The sequence below is a fragment of the Scyliorhinus torazame genome, chromosome 9 (genome assembly GCF_047496885.1).
Source record: "Scyliorhinus torazame isolate Kashiwa2021f chromosome 9, sScyTor2.1, whole genome shotgun sequence".
NCBI lineage: Eukaryota > Metazoa > Chordata > Chondrichthyes > Carcharhiniformes > Scyliorhinidae > Scyliorhinus > Scyliorhinus torazame.
In genome coordinates, this window is record NC_092715.1 from 196,154,902 (window position 1) to 196,171,331 (window position 16,430).

Here is a 16,430-nt window from a genome sequence, read left to right on the forward strand (position 1 = left end):
CTCATTTTTGGACAAGAAATGATTGATTGCGGTCTGTGTGTGTGATTGGGTCAACGTGTCTGTCGATGATTGAAATAACCCCGTTTTAGTCGAAGCTGAAACAGCAACCGCAAATACAAAACGGTTCGGGGCTTTCAATTTAACTGAAAGTAAACGTACGCCGAATTTCTATCGACTAGGTCAACCATAGCCTTAGGAATTAAAAAGGAACCATTTTAAGGGCTACGCAATTATCCAAAATCTTACACTAGACAGGTCTTTCAGAATAGAAAATTGGCTGTGCCTATCTATACATGTCCCCGCACGATTCACTTAACCTATTGTTGAATGCACACTGCAAATTGATATCCAGTACTACTTCACTTTTTCAGTTGAGACAAAATCAGAGCTATCTGATTAAATTATCGTTTTTTTTCATGTAATTTTAAAGCATGTAGTGAAATTTTGAGCTCTGTTGCAAGAAGTTTAAATATGCTTTATTTTCAATTTAGATCTCTATGGGGCTAAAGAGCTATTGCGACTATTGGAACTAGCAGGCATCTTATTAATTTTAAACTTACATCATAATTAGCATTCTTAATTTTTACAAAGCAAATGCAAGACCATTCTATATTAAATGCCTAATAATGGTTTTTAATTTAGAAAGGGGATTCATTTCAACTTCCTACAGACGTCCCTGTAGATGCCAGTCTTCAACCAATTCAAATATCAAGAAATGCACTGGATATAGCAAAGGCCTTGGGCCCTGACAACATCTCTGTTGCAGTGTTCAAGTCTCCGCAACCAACAGTTCCTCTAGTCAAACTGTCCTGGTGCAGCTACAACACTGGACCCTACACAATGAAGTATAAACATAGGCAGGTATGTCTGGTCCACAGAAAGCAGGACAATACCACCCCCATCAGTCTACTTTCAATCAGCAGCAGTGTGAGGGGAGGTGTCATTGACTTATTCGTAATAACATACTCACAGGCGCTCATTATGTGTTCTGCCAGGACCACTCAGATCCACATCACATTGCAGCCTTGGTCGAACTATTGGCAAAGAGTTGAATTCAAGGGGAGAAATGAGAAATAAATGGTGGCCTTGCCATTGATGCCCATATTCCGTGAATGGAGTTTAAAAAATGAAGTTGTATATTGTTATCATGTTTGTGAATTATGTGGTAGCTCATAAAGAATTATATAGAAGTGGAATGACAACATTGCATCCTCTTGTAAAGCACCAAGTATCAACCGCTTGACTGAGGTTAGATGGCTATGTGCACATTCCTGCATAATTGTTCCTTGCCATTTCACTACTGCCAGTATCATTGCTAATACCACTCACCTTTTCCTTGGTGTTCCTATTCGACTTTTCCTGTTTTCCCCCCACATGATTATCTCACCCTCACGGTTTCCCTTTCTTCAAGGTTTTGAGTCTTTTTCTCCAGCCAGGTAAGCATCATCTGCAGGATACTTAACCTTTCAATAATTTATTCATCATTCTTGTTTGCGGTAATATTACATAATAATGAATTGAAAAAAATCGAATTAGCATCATATCAAATTAGGACTTACTCCGCTGGAGGAATCTTACATTTTGAACCGATTTTAGAGTTACACCACAGTTCTACACCTTTTTGCTAAGAGCTTGAGGGAAGGCAAGATGTTGGCATAGCAGTTGTGGTTGTAACCTGCTATGCCTACGTACTGCCATCTTTCCTGTCTAACTGCAACCAAGACATGCAATCTTCACTCTGTGCAAGAACTTGCTGACCATTGACATAACTTCATCTTTGTCCAGATTTTTCTCTGAAAATATGGGTGGGGGATGAAATTTTACATATACAAAATAAAATTGAATGTCGTTGTATCCTTTGTGCCCTTGTAGTTCCTTGTGTTACAGCAATTTCTGTAATATATTATCCTTGGATTGTTTTTCGTTAAGAGCTATTAAACTTCACACCCTAACCATGAGAATTCATTTCAGCATCTCATTAAATAGTAACTTTTATTTTTTGGCTTTGTCTTTTATTTATTGAAGACTGTGCCCCTAAATGAGTATAAAGACCCTAAAACAGTGCTAGCTAATTTTAAATATATAACTAAATTACATATCTGGCATGCGCATGACTGAAAAAGAGGCGCCAAAGGTTTAATGCCACAGTAAGCTAGAGTTCATCCTTTTAAAGACTGCAGTACAATTTGTTTTAATTAGTAAAGTGGCCTAGAATGCATAGCACATCTGTAGCTTTTTTAGTCTTCATGCACTAATTTCTGACTTTTTGAAGCATCTCTGAAATTATACTAAGTCATATAACCATAGCCGTAAACATGGTTTCATTAACATGTCACCTAGTAATCAGTGATTTCTAGCATATACTCAAATGCAGACAGCCAGCAAGCTAAGTGTTGAAGGTTGTAAGGAGAAACTCATTATTTACATTGGTTAGAAGTACCATTTATGCTGTCATTATACCACACTTTAAGAACCATGTTAAGACATTTGTTAAGCCAGTGTTAAAAGTTCAGCAAAATACTTATGGCTGGACTCCTAAATTATCAATGTGAATAGGATTAACTGAACGTGGTCAGATCTGAAGTATTTTACCTTCATAGCCAATGCAAACCATTCTTTCTTTACTTCAAATACTTCTTTAAAATAAAAGAAGCCAAATGTGTCACCATTCTATTTCCTACTGTTCAAAGAGATGCCTTACAAAGTCACCATTTGCCAGTCTGTGAACAGTCCAGCTGCAGTACACAAGTCTGGTCAATTGCAGGCTATGCTTTTTAGAAAAAGATCTATTATACTTTTAATGAACAGAGTAGACTTTTTTGGGACTGTTTGATGATGCATGTTGGGGTGGGTGGTTGAATAGATAATCATACTTTTTCTTGGGAGCCTCCTTACAACATCGGCAGACATAAACAATCCAATCATCACCTCCACTATGTCAGTTTGGCCTTTGGCCAACTGATGAAAAGATTATCTGAGGAATCTCAAACCCAAGATTAAGGTGATAGTTTACTGGGCAGCAGTGATCCTGGTGCTCCGATATGCTTCAGAGATTTGCACAACCTATAACAGGCATCTCAAAGCACTGGAGAAGTAACACAATTGGATCTTTCAGAAGATCCTCTGATCCAGTGACAAGAAAGGATGTCCAACAGCAGTGTCCTCTCCCAAGTCAACTTGCCCAGTATCGGGGCACTGATCACTCAAAACAAGCTCTATTGGATGGGACAGGTCATTTATATGCCTAACACCAGGCACCTGAAGCAACTGCTCTATTTTGAGTTCAATCACAGCACGGGACTCCCAGACAAAATAGCGGAAATGCTTTGGGAATGTCATCAAAGCATCCCTGACGAGGTCAAACATAACCGCTGACTGATTGGAGACCCTGGTTTGTGACCAACCGAAATGGAGAAGGCTCATTCGGAAAGGCATTGAGTCGTCAAGCAGGGGGCACCGAGGATCTGGGTTCAATCCCAGCCCCAGGTCACTGCCCGTGTGGAATTTGCACATTCTCCCTGTGTCTGTGTGGGCCTCACCCCCACACCCCAAAGATGCGCAGGGTACATGGAGTGGCCACGCTGAATTGCCCCTTAACTGTAAAAAAAGAATTGGGTACTCTAAATTTATTTTTTTTGAAAGTCATTGGCAGGAGCACAAAAACCTCCAAACAACCCACCTACCCAACTCTGCAAAGACCACCAGCTCTACATTCAGCAATCTGTCATGGCTTATTGGCCATCTCAGAATCCATTGAACTGGAATGGGAGGAAGTCTTCCTCAATCTAGAGAGGCTGCTTAAGAAGAGAAGATGCTATTAATAAATGTTATTAGCACAATTTGATTTTATTGTTTCTTCTGACTTAAAATAGTAATGTTTCAAATAATGACAAATGGTTCTTGCAGATAGCATGAACATGGAAATATTCATATCAAAGCAGCTCAGAATTTAATCGCTTCATTGCTGCCCTTAAATGTGCAGCCCGACTGCGGATTTCAATTCCATCACATTAGGCTTAAGGGAGCATCAACGTAAAAGTGATAATAACTGAGCGGAGAAGAGTTCTGAGATAAGGACCTATTCAGGTCATCCCACTGAATTCAATATAAAATGAGCCAGAGAGGGGAGTGCAGAGATATGATTTAGTTTCTGTTTAATATTGTTGCTACAAATTTCACTATTCATTATTGTTGGACTTTCATCCAAACAAGTGTTAATTTGCAGAAAGCTGTGATTTGGAATATCCACGAGGTGAAGCAACTAACCCTAATCGATCCTGGCCAATTAGGGGTGGGCACCTTGATGGCTGGACGGGGCCAGGTCGGCCATGGCTGTTTGTGTCCAAGGCACATAGGCCCTCCCAAATAAGGCAAATAGGCGTCCTCGAGTCTGCCACTTATTGTTAGTTTCTATCTGGAACCCATTGTCCTGGGAAGACCTTTCTTCAGCAGGTGTGGATCCCTGTATAAGTCTGGGCTGCCGTTTGCAAATATACAAACTTCAGCTTGTCTGTGTCCCAAGCCTGACCACATTTCCCATCAGTCTTTGTGGATGGCCATTTTAGGTGGCCACAAGAGAGACAAATGCGAAGAAATATAAAGCAACAGCAGTGAAGAATAAAGAAAGAGAGGAAAACTGGACTAAAGGAAATTCATAACTCACTCAACATTTTCCAGTTTGCCCACAAGTCAGAATAGCTCAAAGGATAGTCCAGAAACAATTTAATTGCTTTCATACTTATTGCTATTCACACACGTCTGCTTACAGGAAAATATACAGACAAGGGAGGCGGGCAATACAGCAAAACTGTATGATGTTCAGGAAATATTTGTTCAGGATTTGGGAGTGTTAGTGAAGTAACCATGTAACAAGGCTAATGTGACCACATATTAATAGAGGGGATGTCATTATTTAGTGTGGACATCTAGAAATTAGCACTGGTAAAAATCAAAGATTCCACTTTTAAACCATTCATCTTCATTGGATTAACTCTCATGAATTATTCCATTTAATAGTAAACATGGCCTTTAATTTCAATGCAGAAATGATCAGTTAGCAATAGACTTTCATCCTATCAGCCTGCCCTGGATTTGAACCCTGGAACCAGTGCTGAAAGAGAAGGGCAAGATTTTAACTGATCCACAGGGATTAGTGTCCACCTTTGAGTTTCTCAGCCAATCATGGAGCGTGGGTGGGAAGACACTGCAAATCTGTCAAAGGAAGAATTACTAATCAGGCATCACAATGGCTGAACTGGGGATGGATTCCTGAGGCTGCAGAAATCGCAGGAGTGGAGGGAATCCTCCTCCTCCTCCCCCCCCCCCCCCCCCCCCCCCCCCCCTTCGGTCTCTCACTCTTACTTGGATTCCAAGAACACGAGGAAGGGACCAGCCATTCAAATCATGCAGGTGAACATGTAAGTGAGCAGCAGAAGTGCGATCCATCTAACTTGGAGATACTGTGGGCATCCAGGACCTCAGGACGGCATAACATGGGTATGGCCGAACCACACACTCTGACTTTCCCCAGCATTCCCCTGCACAACATCCTCAGGACAACACTTCTTGCGGATTCACTGATCCCTCTCCAGAGCCTCAACTTCCTATCTGGTCATCAGCCAACACTCGCATTCACCTTCATAACTGTGTCACCTCACACACATGCTTCACAATTACCGTCCACAAATGCTGTCCTTGCCTCCTCACCACAGAATCCATTTCCTAACTCAGAATTCTCTGTTTTCCCTTCATGCAGAAGAGTGTGCTCTATTTTGAAAAGAGGCAGAAAATCTAGGTGAGAGGGTTGGTCCTCCAGTCACATTCACCTTGACGGCCTCTGGCAATGCATGATCACCTGGTCCACTGGGAAGGAACTCTTGTTCCAGAAGACAGTAGATGCCAACGACAACCTCCCGTGAGAGCCTTAGCCTCCCAAGACAGTGAGGAAGCTATACTGCTCCTCCAGACCAAGTATTTTTTTTAATGCATCTTTTAGTAATAGTCTCCAGTCATCCAATGAAGCAGTCCTTCACACAATTCACCCACTACATGTTACATTCAGAGGAAAACAGTTTCTGATTTGGATAATTTAAAAAGTATCAATACCCAGGGGCAGCACGATGGCGTAATGGTTAGCACTGCTGCCTCGTGCGCCGAGGACCCGGGTTCAATCCCGACCCCGGGTCACTGTCCGTGTGGAGTTTGCACCTCCCCATGTCTGCGTGGGTTTCCTCCGGGTGCTCCAGTTTCCTCCCACAGTGCAAAGATGTGCAGGTTAGGTGGATTGACCATGATCAATTACCCTTAGATTAGGTGGGGTGTGGGGTGCTCTTTCCGGGAGCCGGTGCAGACTGGATGGGCTGAGTTGCCTCCTTCTGCACTGTAGGTTCTATGATTCTAAATTCTATGAAAACCCAGCAATCTTGTGCCTCCATTAAGTGAATGTTTCACATCTGTTTTCCCAGTGTGTTATCTCTAATCCAGCCAATGAATTATGCTAATTCTGCCCCTGCCCTATGTGTCACTTGCCACACCATGCCTGAGGACACAGAGGTAGAACAAGGAGTCAGTAAATGTGGAATTACAGTTGTGCCAAACTGTCAGGCACCAAGGACCACCATGACCTGACCTTCGAGCTTACTCTGAACATTAGCTTTGAACTGAAGTTGGGATTGAACAATCCTCCCTTCCTAAAACACGCATAATAGAAAAAGGCGAAAGAAGGGATTGTTGTTGGAAAATGAAATGGCATTTTGCAAAGTGTAGGAGGAACAGTGTGGTTAGGCGGCTGATTAACATTAAAGAATCAGTATTGTATATAAACTGTGACTAACTGCTCTATTTTTTACTAGTCACTGAGACCCCATAGTCCCAGAGCACCATAGGCTGCACTTCCCTTTTGAGAGAGAGAGAGCGAGAGCTGACTGGTGGTGATTTAACCCGAGAATCGCCACACCTCAGGCCAGAGGAAAGGTTGAGAAGGCAGGGCCTTCATGAATAACTCAGCCAATACGGGAATTAAACCAACGCTGTGGGCATGGCTCCGCTTCACAGACCAGCCGTCCAGCCAATTAACTAATATCTGAAAGACATGATTCTGTGATTTTGTTCATTGTTTATTAATTCACTTTTGGCAAAAAATAGAATACCAGGCTGCCGTTCTCTAAAATACAGATACAAATTCTCACTATTGATATATTGATGCCTTCTTCAAAATGAATATCAATGAAATGTTGCCGTTCAACACTGGGAATGGCTATCAGTTGTCACGGTTCACGGAGTTGCTTTAGGTCACCAGACAAAAGGTGGACCAGCTCGGTTTTTTGATTCAATGATTTCATTAGTGTTAGTGATTAGGAAATTAAAGGGAAAATGTTGTTAGCTAGCATGTATTTTAATCATTAAGTTTTCAAAGGTATTGCTGTAATTAGTGCTGGAAAACCAAGAGATGAACAGTAAGATTACTGTAAAAGTAGCTTTGTTGATGTATCACTGTATATGCTTCACTCACGCCCCCATTAATGTAGACATTCTGAAAAACAAAATCAATATTGAAGATTCTGCAAAGTAATATTAAATGTTCTTTTAATATCTATATACCAGCCATTGATGTGGCTGTTGCTTATGGATAAAAATCTTCTCTAAGCCAGTGTTCTTCAAACTTTTTTTCCGGGGACCCATTTTAACCAACCCGGCTGACCTTCGCAACCCACGCCGGCTGACCTACGCGACCCACCATTTTCTCTTACCTTGTTTGCTGCTGACAAAAATGGAGGAAATGGTTTTGGTCCCTTTGGCCCTCGTGCGCGCTCCTCCAACGGAACCTGTTGGATGAAGGTGAAGCCTTCCGGTGTCGGAAAGGATGGAGTCTCCATCTGTCCAAAGTTCTGCATTTTTTTCCTGTAGAATTTTATCAAAGTCCAGCAATGTCTGAAAATCTTTTTTTTTTTAAACTGACATGCATGAATTATTAATTATTGTTAGATGAGTAAAATAACTTACTGGATTTTTTTTTTAGAACATATTTTAATGAGGCATTTATAATTTTAACAATTTTAAACATCAGATTTCAACAAGAACAAAACAATATAACCAACAAACCCCCCAGCAACAGACCCCAGCCAACATGGCTTACACAGACAGTGCCACCTTCCCCAGCCCCCCTTCCGTTGTTTCTCCTGCCTTTACTCACCCCCCCTCATGCCTCCCCTCCCCCCCCCCCCCCTGCTGATAGCTTAAGTTTCCTCAAAGAAGTCGATGAACGGCTGCCACCTCCGAGCAAACCCCTGCAACGATCTGAGAAACCCGCCATGTCGCTAACCCATACCCTCGACTTCAGAGGCTCCGAGTCCCTCCATCCTAGCAGGATCCGTCTCCGGGCCACCAGGGAGGCAAAGGCCAGGACAGTGACCTCTCCCACCCCCTGGGCTCCCAGATTTTCCGACACCAAAGATCACCTACTCTGGACTCGGCACCACTCTCACTTTTAAGACCTCTGACATGACGTCAGCAAACCCCTGCCAGAAACCCCTCAGCCTTGGACATGCCCAAAACATTTGGCCGTTGGCAGGACCCCCCGCAAGCGCCCACACCTGTCCTCCACCCCCTCAAAGAACCTGCTCATCCGGGTCACAGTGATATGTGCCCTGTGGACCACTTTAAATTGTATCAGGCTGAGCTGGCGCACGATGAGGATGCATTAACTTGTCTCAGGGCCTACTCTCATAATCCGGCCTCCAACTCCCCACCCAACTCTTCTTCCCATTTTCTCTTCACCATCCCTAACGGGGCTCCCTCCCACTCCATCAGTTCCTTATAGATCTCTGAAATATTCCCCTCTCCTACACCTGTTCCCGACACCACCTTATCTTGTAGACCCTGGTGCAGCAGGTGCGGGAAGGTGGAGACCTGCCTCCACACAAAATCCCTCACTTGCAGATACCGGAGCCATTCCCAGTTGGCAACTCAAACTCCTCCAAACTCGGGAAACCCTCATCAATTAAAAGATCTCCAAATCTCTCGATCCCTGCCCGCTGCCACCTCCGGAATCCCCCATCCAGCCCCCCCCCCCCCGGAGCGAACCGGTGGTTGCCACATATCGGTGCCCACACCGACGCCCCTTCCAACTCCATATGCTGCATCCACTGTGCCACACCCTCAGGGCTGCCACTACAACCGGGTTTGTGGAGTATCTGACCGGTGAGAATGTCAGAGGTGCCGTTAACAGTGCCCCCAAACTCGTGTCTTTACATGAGGGCACCCGCTCCCAAATCGGCCCCTCCCCATACCCACTTCCTGTCCATCGCAATATTTGCCGCCCAATAGTAATTGCTAAAATTCGGAAGAGCCAACCCCCGTCCATCCCGCGCCCCCGCTCCAGCAGCACCTTCTTCACCCGCGGGGTTTTACTCGCCCAGACAAATCCTGAGATCATTGCATTCACTTTTTTAAAGAACGCGTTGGGGACAAAAATTGGAAGGCTCTGAAAAACAAACAAAAACCGCGGGAGGACAGTCATTTTAACTGTCTCACCAATGATTTGTATAGTTGCAACAATACTTCCTTGGGCGGATACTCCTCTACCTGGCGGGGTGGGCCGTACCGGTGCCGAGGAGTGGCGTGAACCACTCCGGAGTTGGGCAGCCCAGAAGGTGCGGAATCCTCCGGACCTTCAGGGGCTAGGCCGATGCCGACGGGGTTGGCGCCACGCCAACTGGCGCGGAAGGGCTTGGCCCTGTGCCAACTGGCAGCGAAGGGCCTCCGCTGGCCGGCGTGAGTTGGCGCATGCGCGAGAGCGCCAGCGTGTGCTGGTGTCATCCCAGCGCATGCACAGGGGGAATCTTCTCTGCGCCAGCCATGGCGAAGGTTGACAGCAGCCGGCGCGGAGGGAAAGAGTGCCGCCACGGCACAGGCCCGCATGCAGATCGGTGGGCCCCGATCGCGGGCCAGGCCACCGTGGGGCAGCCCCCAGAGCAAAATCCCCCCGCGCGCGCGCGCCCCCCCCCCCCCCCCCCGAAGACTCTGCAAGCCGCCCGCAGAGCCAGGTCCCGCCGGTACAGACCTGATTTGCTTTACGCCGGCGGGACCGGCCAAAAACGGGCGGCCGCTCAGCCCATCGTGGGGCGGAGAATCAGTGGGGGGCCACTGGCAACAGCCCCCAACCGGCGCGACGCGATTCCCGACCCCACCGAGAAACCGACGCCGGATAATTCGGCAGGGGGTCGGAGAATCCCGCCCCTTATCTTCATACTCAATTCCTTTTGCTATAAATGCCAACTTTGCATTTGTTTTCTTTATTATCTGCTGTACCTGCATTCTACCTTTCTCTGACTCATGAACAAGGATCCCCAGATCCCTCTGCAACAGAGCACCCTAAAGTCTCTCCCCATTTAGATAAAACGTTGCCTTCCCATTTTCCCGACCAAAATGCATGACCTCACATTTATCCACGTTAAACTCCATCTGCCACATTTTGGCCCCCTCCCCTAACTTATCCAACTCCATTTATAAGGTTCTTATTTCCTCATTGCAACTTACTGTCCCACCTAATTATGTGTCATCTGCAAATTTGGCTATAGAACCTTCTATCCCTGTATCCCTGTATCCAAGTAGTTTATATAGGTTGTAAATAGCTGGGGCCCAGGGACTGAACCCTGTGGCATCCCACTAGTTACATCTTGTCATCCAGAAAAAGGCCCATTTATCCCAACTCTGCGTCTTCTGTCCATCAGCCAGTTTTCTATCCAAGCTAATAAATTACACGAGATCTAACCTTGTGAAGTAACCTTCTGTGCAGCAACTTATTCCTATGAAAAGGAATATTAACGATGCAATTAATCATCAGGTACTCCCACAACATTTAAGAAGCATCTGGTCGAGCACTTAAATCGCCAAGGCTCAGTAGTCTATGGGCCAAGTGTTGGTAAATCGGATTAGTATAGATTGGTATTTGATGGTTGCATAAACATGGGCCGGGATGTTCCTCCCCGCGGCCTGCCGCCTGCCACCCCGACACCAGCTTACCAATTCTCCAGCGCCGATTCTCGGGCGCCCCGGGATTCCCACCGCGCCGGTCGGGGGCCGTTGACAGTGACCCCACCGGTGATTCTCCGGGCCCCGACGGCCCGAGTGGCCGCTGAGTTCGACCGAGTCCCGCCAGCATGGGTTACTCAGGTCCCACAAGGGGGCCGTCCTGGAGAGGGGGGGCAGGGGGATCCGACCCTGGGGGGTGGGGGGCCTCCACGGTGACCTGGCCCGCGATCAGGGCGGCGGGGCCTATGTTCCTCCGCGCCTGGCCCTTGTAGGGCTCCGCCATCTTGCCCGGGGGCCGGCGCAGAGACAGGAACCCACGCGTATGCGCGGAATCACGCCGGCCGTTCCGCGCATGCGCGGAATCACGCCGGCTGTAGCGCGCTTGCGTGAACTCGCGCCGGCCGTTCTGTGCCGGCTGGAGCTGCGGGGACCACCCCGGCACCAACCTAGCCCCCTAGGGAGGGGAGCATTCCTCATTATCGGGGACCGTTGATGCGGGAGTGGTTGGCGCCACTTTTCACGCCGGCGTCAGAACTTGGCCGCGGGATTGGAGAGTCCCGGCCACGGTGGGCCAAAGTGTCTGTTTCTGTGCTGTATTACTCTATGACAACTCATTCAATTTTACTTTAATAAATGAGATATGGCTGCTATGAGCACTTTTATTAGCTCCCTGGCATCAAGAAGATGGGATTCAATTTAGTTGACAATTTTCACCTAATTAGTGCAGAAATTTGGCACAGAAACTCATATTTTCATTTCTTCCTCCCACTCATGCATGCATTGACATCTCACTTGGCTCGCATTCACACTGGTAATGTGCATTACCATGGGCATTTAGCAATAAATTATAGACAACAGTGATCACAGGTAGTTTACATTACGCGCCCACACCTTTGCTAATACAAATCAGAAAATCTTTTCATCTGTCACTCATCAAGACCCTCTGTGAAAGGAACTCCCACAATCTCAATCTAGTTCCGAGGGGGCACAGACCTACAGCACTGTTGTTCATTTGGTAATTATTGAAACTGTGACTCAGTAAAACTACTGCAAAAAATGGAAAAAGGATCTCTCCGTTAGAAAAAAGGTATTTTTTTCTTCTGAGATACACTGTTAGATCAGAGTAGAGGAGTGTTTAGTGCTGTAATTTCAGCGGATTTCTCCTTTACAATTCAGCTTTCAACTCAAGCTCTGTCATGGTAGAGAATAAGGAAAAGTTCAGCCTAGCATGTTCGTTCATCTGTTTCTGTCGCTGGTAGTCATTTTCTCCATGCTTGCTGCTTACAGGGTGGAAAATCCTGAGCCCCCCCTGAAGAATTTCCTTTTAGTCCATCCCGCTTACTGCCATTTTCTGGAGCCCCCACATAAATGTTGATGGTATTCCCAGAAAAACGGATTGCAGGATTTGATATTCCCCCATGCCAATGGAAAGGGCCTACGTCCCCTGCAGTCAAACCAGAAGACAGATAATCGGTGGAACCTTACCATAGAGGCTCAGACTGAAAACCAGCTCCCCAGCTGCACAGACCAGTTTTCTTTTCAGATCCTGAGCCTCTCGGAAGAAAAGGAATGAGTGCCAGGCTTTTTGCCTTCAATCTGGCAGGGCGGGGCCTGATAGAGCTGGCACCACAGAGATCGGGATGCCATCTTTAAAGGGGGCCTTGATCTGAACTGAACATCACCCCCAAGTCCAAATCAAGCCCAACCGGAAGCCCCCCCCCCCCCCCCCCCCCCCCCCCCCCTCCATGTGGCTCCCCAAACGGCCCTGTCCTGCACTAATCCTTGGAACAGGTCAGCACTGCCAGATTGGCACCACCAGGTTGGCACTGCCATGTTGGCATAGTACCAACCTGTGCTGATGGACAGCGCCCGGGCATGTCCCTCTACCCCGGGGTTATACTTTGCATCCCTGGAGGGATGCCCGTGGCTGAATTTCATTTTTATAAAGCTGTTGTAAACCTTGCTGGCGTGACGTCACATTGGCACGGTGTGAATATTCAGTGAGGGGGGATCCTGTGGGGGAGGGGGTTGGCTAAACATATTCAAATCCATTAAAATTAGGTTCTTGCCCTTGGTCACATTTCCCGATTCTCTCTGGAATTTCTGCCCGCGTCGCAGTTCCCTCTGACGTCGAATGCGAGCTGAAGATTGCCCCCATTAGATATGCCGCTTGCCATGCGCACCATTGGTTATCCGATCTATTAATCAGAAAGAAAATTGGTTGGGTGACCTGTAAGACTTCCTGCGGTGAGAGAAGATAAAGTATGAGTTAAGGGGCTCAGCAGGGGAGTTTGAGAAAAGGTGGGGGATGTTTGTGACCGTGTTTGAGGAGCTGTTCGTCGCAGGGGGGGTGGGGGTGGTGGCTGATGGGGAAGGTGGGGTGGGGGGGGGTGAAAAAGGAGAAAAATCTGTACAAACTGTATAGTTGATTGTTGGGAAGAATGTTTCCCGGGGTGTGTATTTGCTGCAACCTACTTTGATACAAGTTTAAATAAAATGCATTTTTAAAAAAAGAAGGAAAATCGGACAGGATGTGTATCAGGCAGATGATCCAATACTTACACAGCCTTCTCCCTGTGGTTGAAAGTTCCCCCCCACTGTTCATCATGACATCACTGTGGAACAGTATAATTGCAGAGCCTCTTAATTCTCCAGTCACTGACAAAGCTTGTGGCGACCTGATGAAAAGCGTGAATTTTCAGCAATTTTTCACAACCTGCCATGGGAAGGGAAAATACAGTGGAACAAATCAGTACATGCACTGCAAATAGGATTCAAGCCTATACGCATGAAGCAAGATTTAATCTTGATAGCTTTTGGCACTCCCAGGACTGCAAAAAGGTCTTGAGCTGCAGACATGAGTCAGAATTTGATCTTGATAGTTAATGGTACTTCCCAACCACACAAGGAACAGTACAGGGTGCTGATGTCCGCTTAAGTGTTTATGTGAAAACTGAACTACTATACATAAAGAGAAACCCTTTGCTTGAGGTGCATGAAAATAACCGATTGTTTTATTTCGGTGGAAAGAAGAGAATGGTGCGCATTATCACCACCCCCTCCTCTTTCCCCCCCAGCATTGTCTTCAGCTGCCTGGGTTGCAAGCTCTGGAACAGCCTGAGCTAGCCCCACTGCATCTCACTTTTCCTTGTCTCCTTTCAAATCTTTCTCAAGCAACCTCATCAGAAAAGGTTAAAAAAAATGAGATCTTGCTGTATCATTTGTTGTTGCATTAAAGGAAGCATGCAAGTATCTAACTGCATAAAATGGAGTCCCATGCCAGTGGACAGGATCATTTCAAATTAATTTGCTTTTAAAATGTCCCAACGTCAGCATCTTATGTTTAGGGGTGGCACGGTGGCGCAGTGGTTAGCACTGCTGCCTCACAACGCCGAGGACCCAGGTGTGATCCCGGCTCCGGGTCACTCACTGTGTGGAATTTGCACGTTCTCCCCGTGTTTGCTTGGGTCTCACCACCCACAACCCAAAGATGTGCAAGTTGGTGGATTGGCCACGTTAAATTGTCCTTCAATTGGGAAAAAATTATTGGGTACTCTAAAAAAATGTTTTAAGCATCTTGGGCTGGATTCTCTGCTGTCGGGATTCTCCGTTGCGCCAGCAGCCCGGGGATTTCCCGAAGGCATGAGGCCGCTTACAATGGGAAACCCCATTGGCTGGCTGGCGAGACGGAGACTCCTGGGGGCGTGCCGCAACAGAAATCTGGCGCAGCGGGATGGAGTGGAGATCCCCCCCATATGTTTGTCATTGAAGAAGGGATCGCAAGGAGGTTGGATTCCCCTGACTCTCTGTAACCCACCATTCGCGGCTGTGCATCCAGCCGTCTAAACTCCACATGGTAGAATTCCTTCAGAAAACATCTCTGCTTCTTGCCTTTTTTATTTTCATTTGAGCCTACTTATCACCCCACCTCTGACTAAACTTTTAGTCACTTCCTCCTAATGTCTCTTTCTTTGACTCACCGTCGATTTCTATCTGACTACACTTCTGTGAGACACCTTGGGATGTTTCCCTAACTGAAGTCTATGAAAAGGAAAATCAGGCAGGGAGCCAGTCAATCCAATATAATTTAAATTCAACATTACCCTTCTTTTATTATCCCATCCACACCTCCCCTGTTACCTGCTGAATATATATCTCTATTTTTGCTGGAAGAAGAACATGTCAAAGCTTTACATCTGTCACTCATCAAGACACTTCGCAAGAATACCAGTATAAGGGGAAAAGGACAATCTGTACTATATGAGAAAAGAGAGAGCTGATTGGTTGGCAAGAGGACTCTGATTAGTAAAGGCATTGCCACGGGGAATGCACCAGTTGATGGTTACCCAGAAAAGGTTTGAAGGATTAAAACCTCTCCTAACTTCTGGGTAATTATTGAGCAGACCCACACCGAGCCCCAGAGGACTACCCCTCCCCCTCTCCCCCCTCTCCCCTGTCTCACCCGCCTCTCCCTGCCCCTCACAACCCTGATCTCACAGGAGACTCCCTGCAGCACACCACATCCTGACCCCCCCCCCCCCATGGGACTCCCCTACCTCCCTTCAAATGCTCCCTTGATAGGAGCTTCCTAACCCATGGGGTATCCCCACTTCCACAGGGATTCCTCCACCCCCCCCACACCAGATCTGACTCTCACCCCCTCCCCCTTCACCATCCACCCAACAAGACCCGACTCTCACCCCATCCCAGGCCAAGGCGGACCCCCAACATCCCGCCCCCCCCAAGGCCTTGCATCCTCCCCCAACCTCGAGGCTCATCACCCCCAACATGCCGAGGTGGGACAAACATCCCACCATCGAGGCCCAGATCCCCACTCCCTGCCAAGGCCCCACTCCTTGGCAAAACCTGACATTTGCCCACCCTCCCCTGAAGCTTCAGCCCCCCCCCACCCTCGACACCCCACCCACAACCCTAGCCATTTAGCTTATACACTTACCATCCCCCTGGCCTGTCAAGGACCTTTAAACTTTGATGGACCTTTAGCTTACCTGCTTATGGCAGGGTTTCTTTCCCTTCACTGGCGCTCAATGATGTTAAATTGGAGGTCGGACATGCTGTCGGGGATGGCGACTTGGCTGGGGGATTTGTACAACTTTTTCCAGTTGGAGAGGATTGAGTTTGAGTTGAGGGGGTCCGAGGAGCTGGGTGGTGGCTGTTCATGATGCTATTTGAGGAGTTGTTCGTCGGGGATGCGTTGTACTGCCCAGATCTTGCCCAGCCTGAGTTGGAAGGTTGGACGAGACAGGATTTCAAGAAAAACTGAGTGGAGTGACAATCCATAGCTGATTGCCACCCCCGAGGAAAATCAGGCCCACTATTTTGGTGGAAGGAAAGGAAAATTTCCCGTTTAGCATGGGGAGCTAAAGAAATAAAAAGGG

General features: G+C 47.0%; 1 protein-coding gene and 1 long non-coding RNA gene across 2 annotated transcripts in view; one reads left to right on the forward strand and one right to left on the reverse strand.

Moving 5' to 3' along the window:
* Positions 1-16,430, forward strand: part of hacd4 (3-hydroxyacyl-CoA dehydratase 4) — a 237,277-nt gene that overhangs the window by 17,179 nt on the left and 203,668 nt on the right. The window lies entirely within an intron of this gene.
* LOC140430054 (uncharacterized) overlaps positions 7,117-16,430 on the reverse strand; it is a 58,772-nt gene continuing 49,458 nt past the window's right edge. The window contains exons 2-4 of the long non-coding RNA XR_011949303.1: positions 13,594-13,747; positions 7,749-7,899; positions 7,117-7,531 (exon numbers count right to left, since the gene is read on the reverse strand). This is a non-coding gene — a long non-coding RNA (uncharacterized lncRNA). The remainder of the gene's footprint in view (positions 7,532-7,748; positions 7,900-13,593; positions 13,748-16,430) is intronic.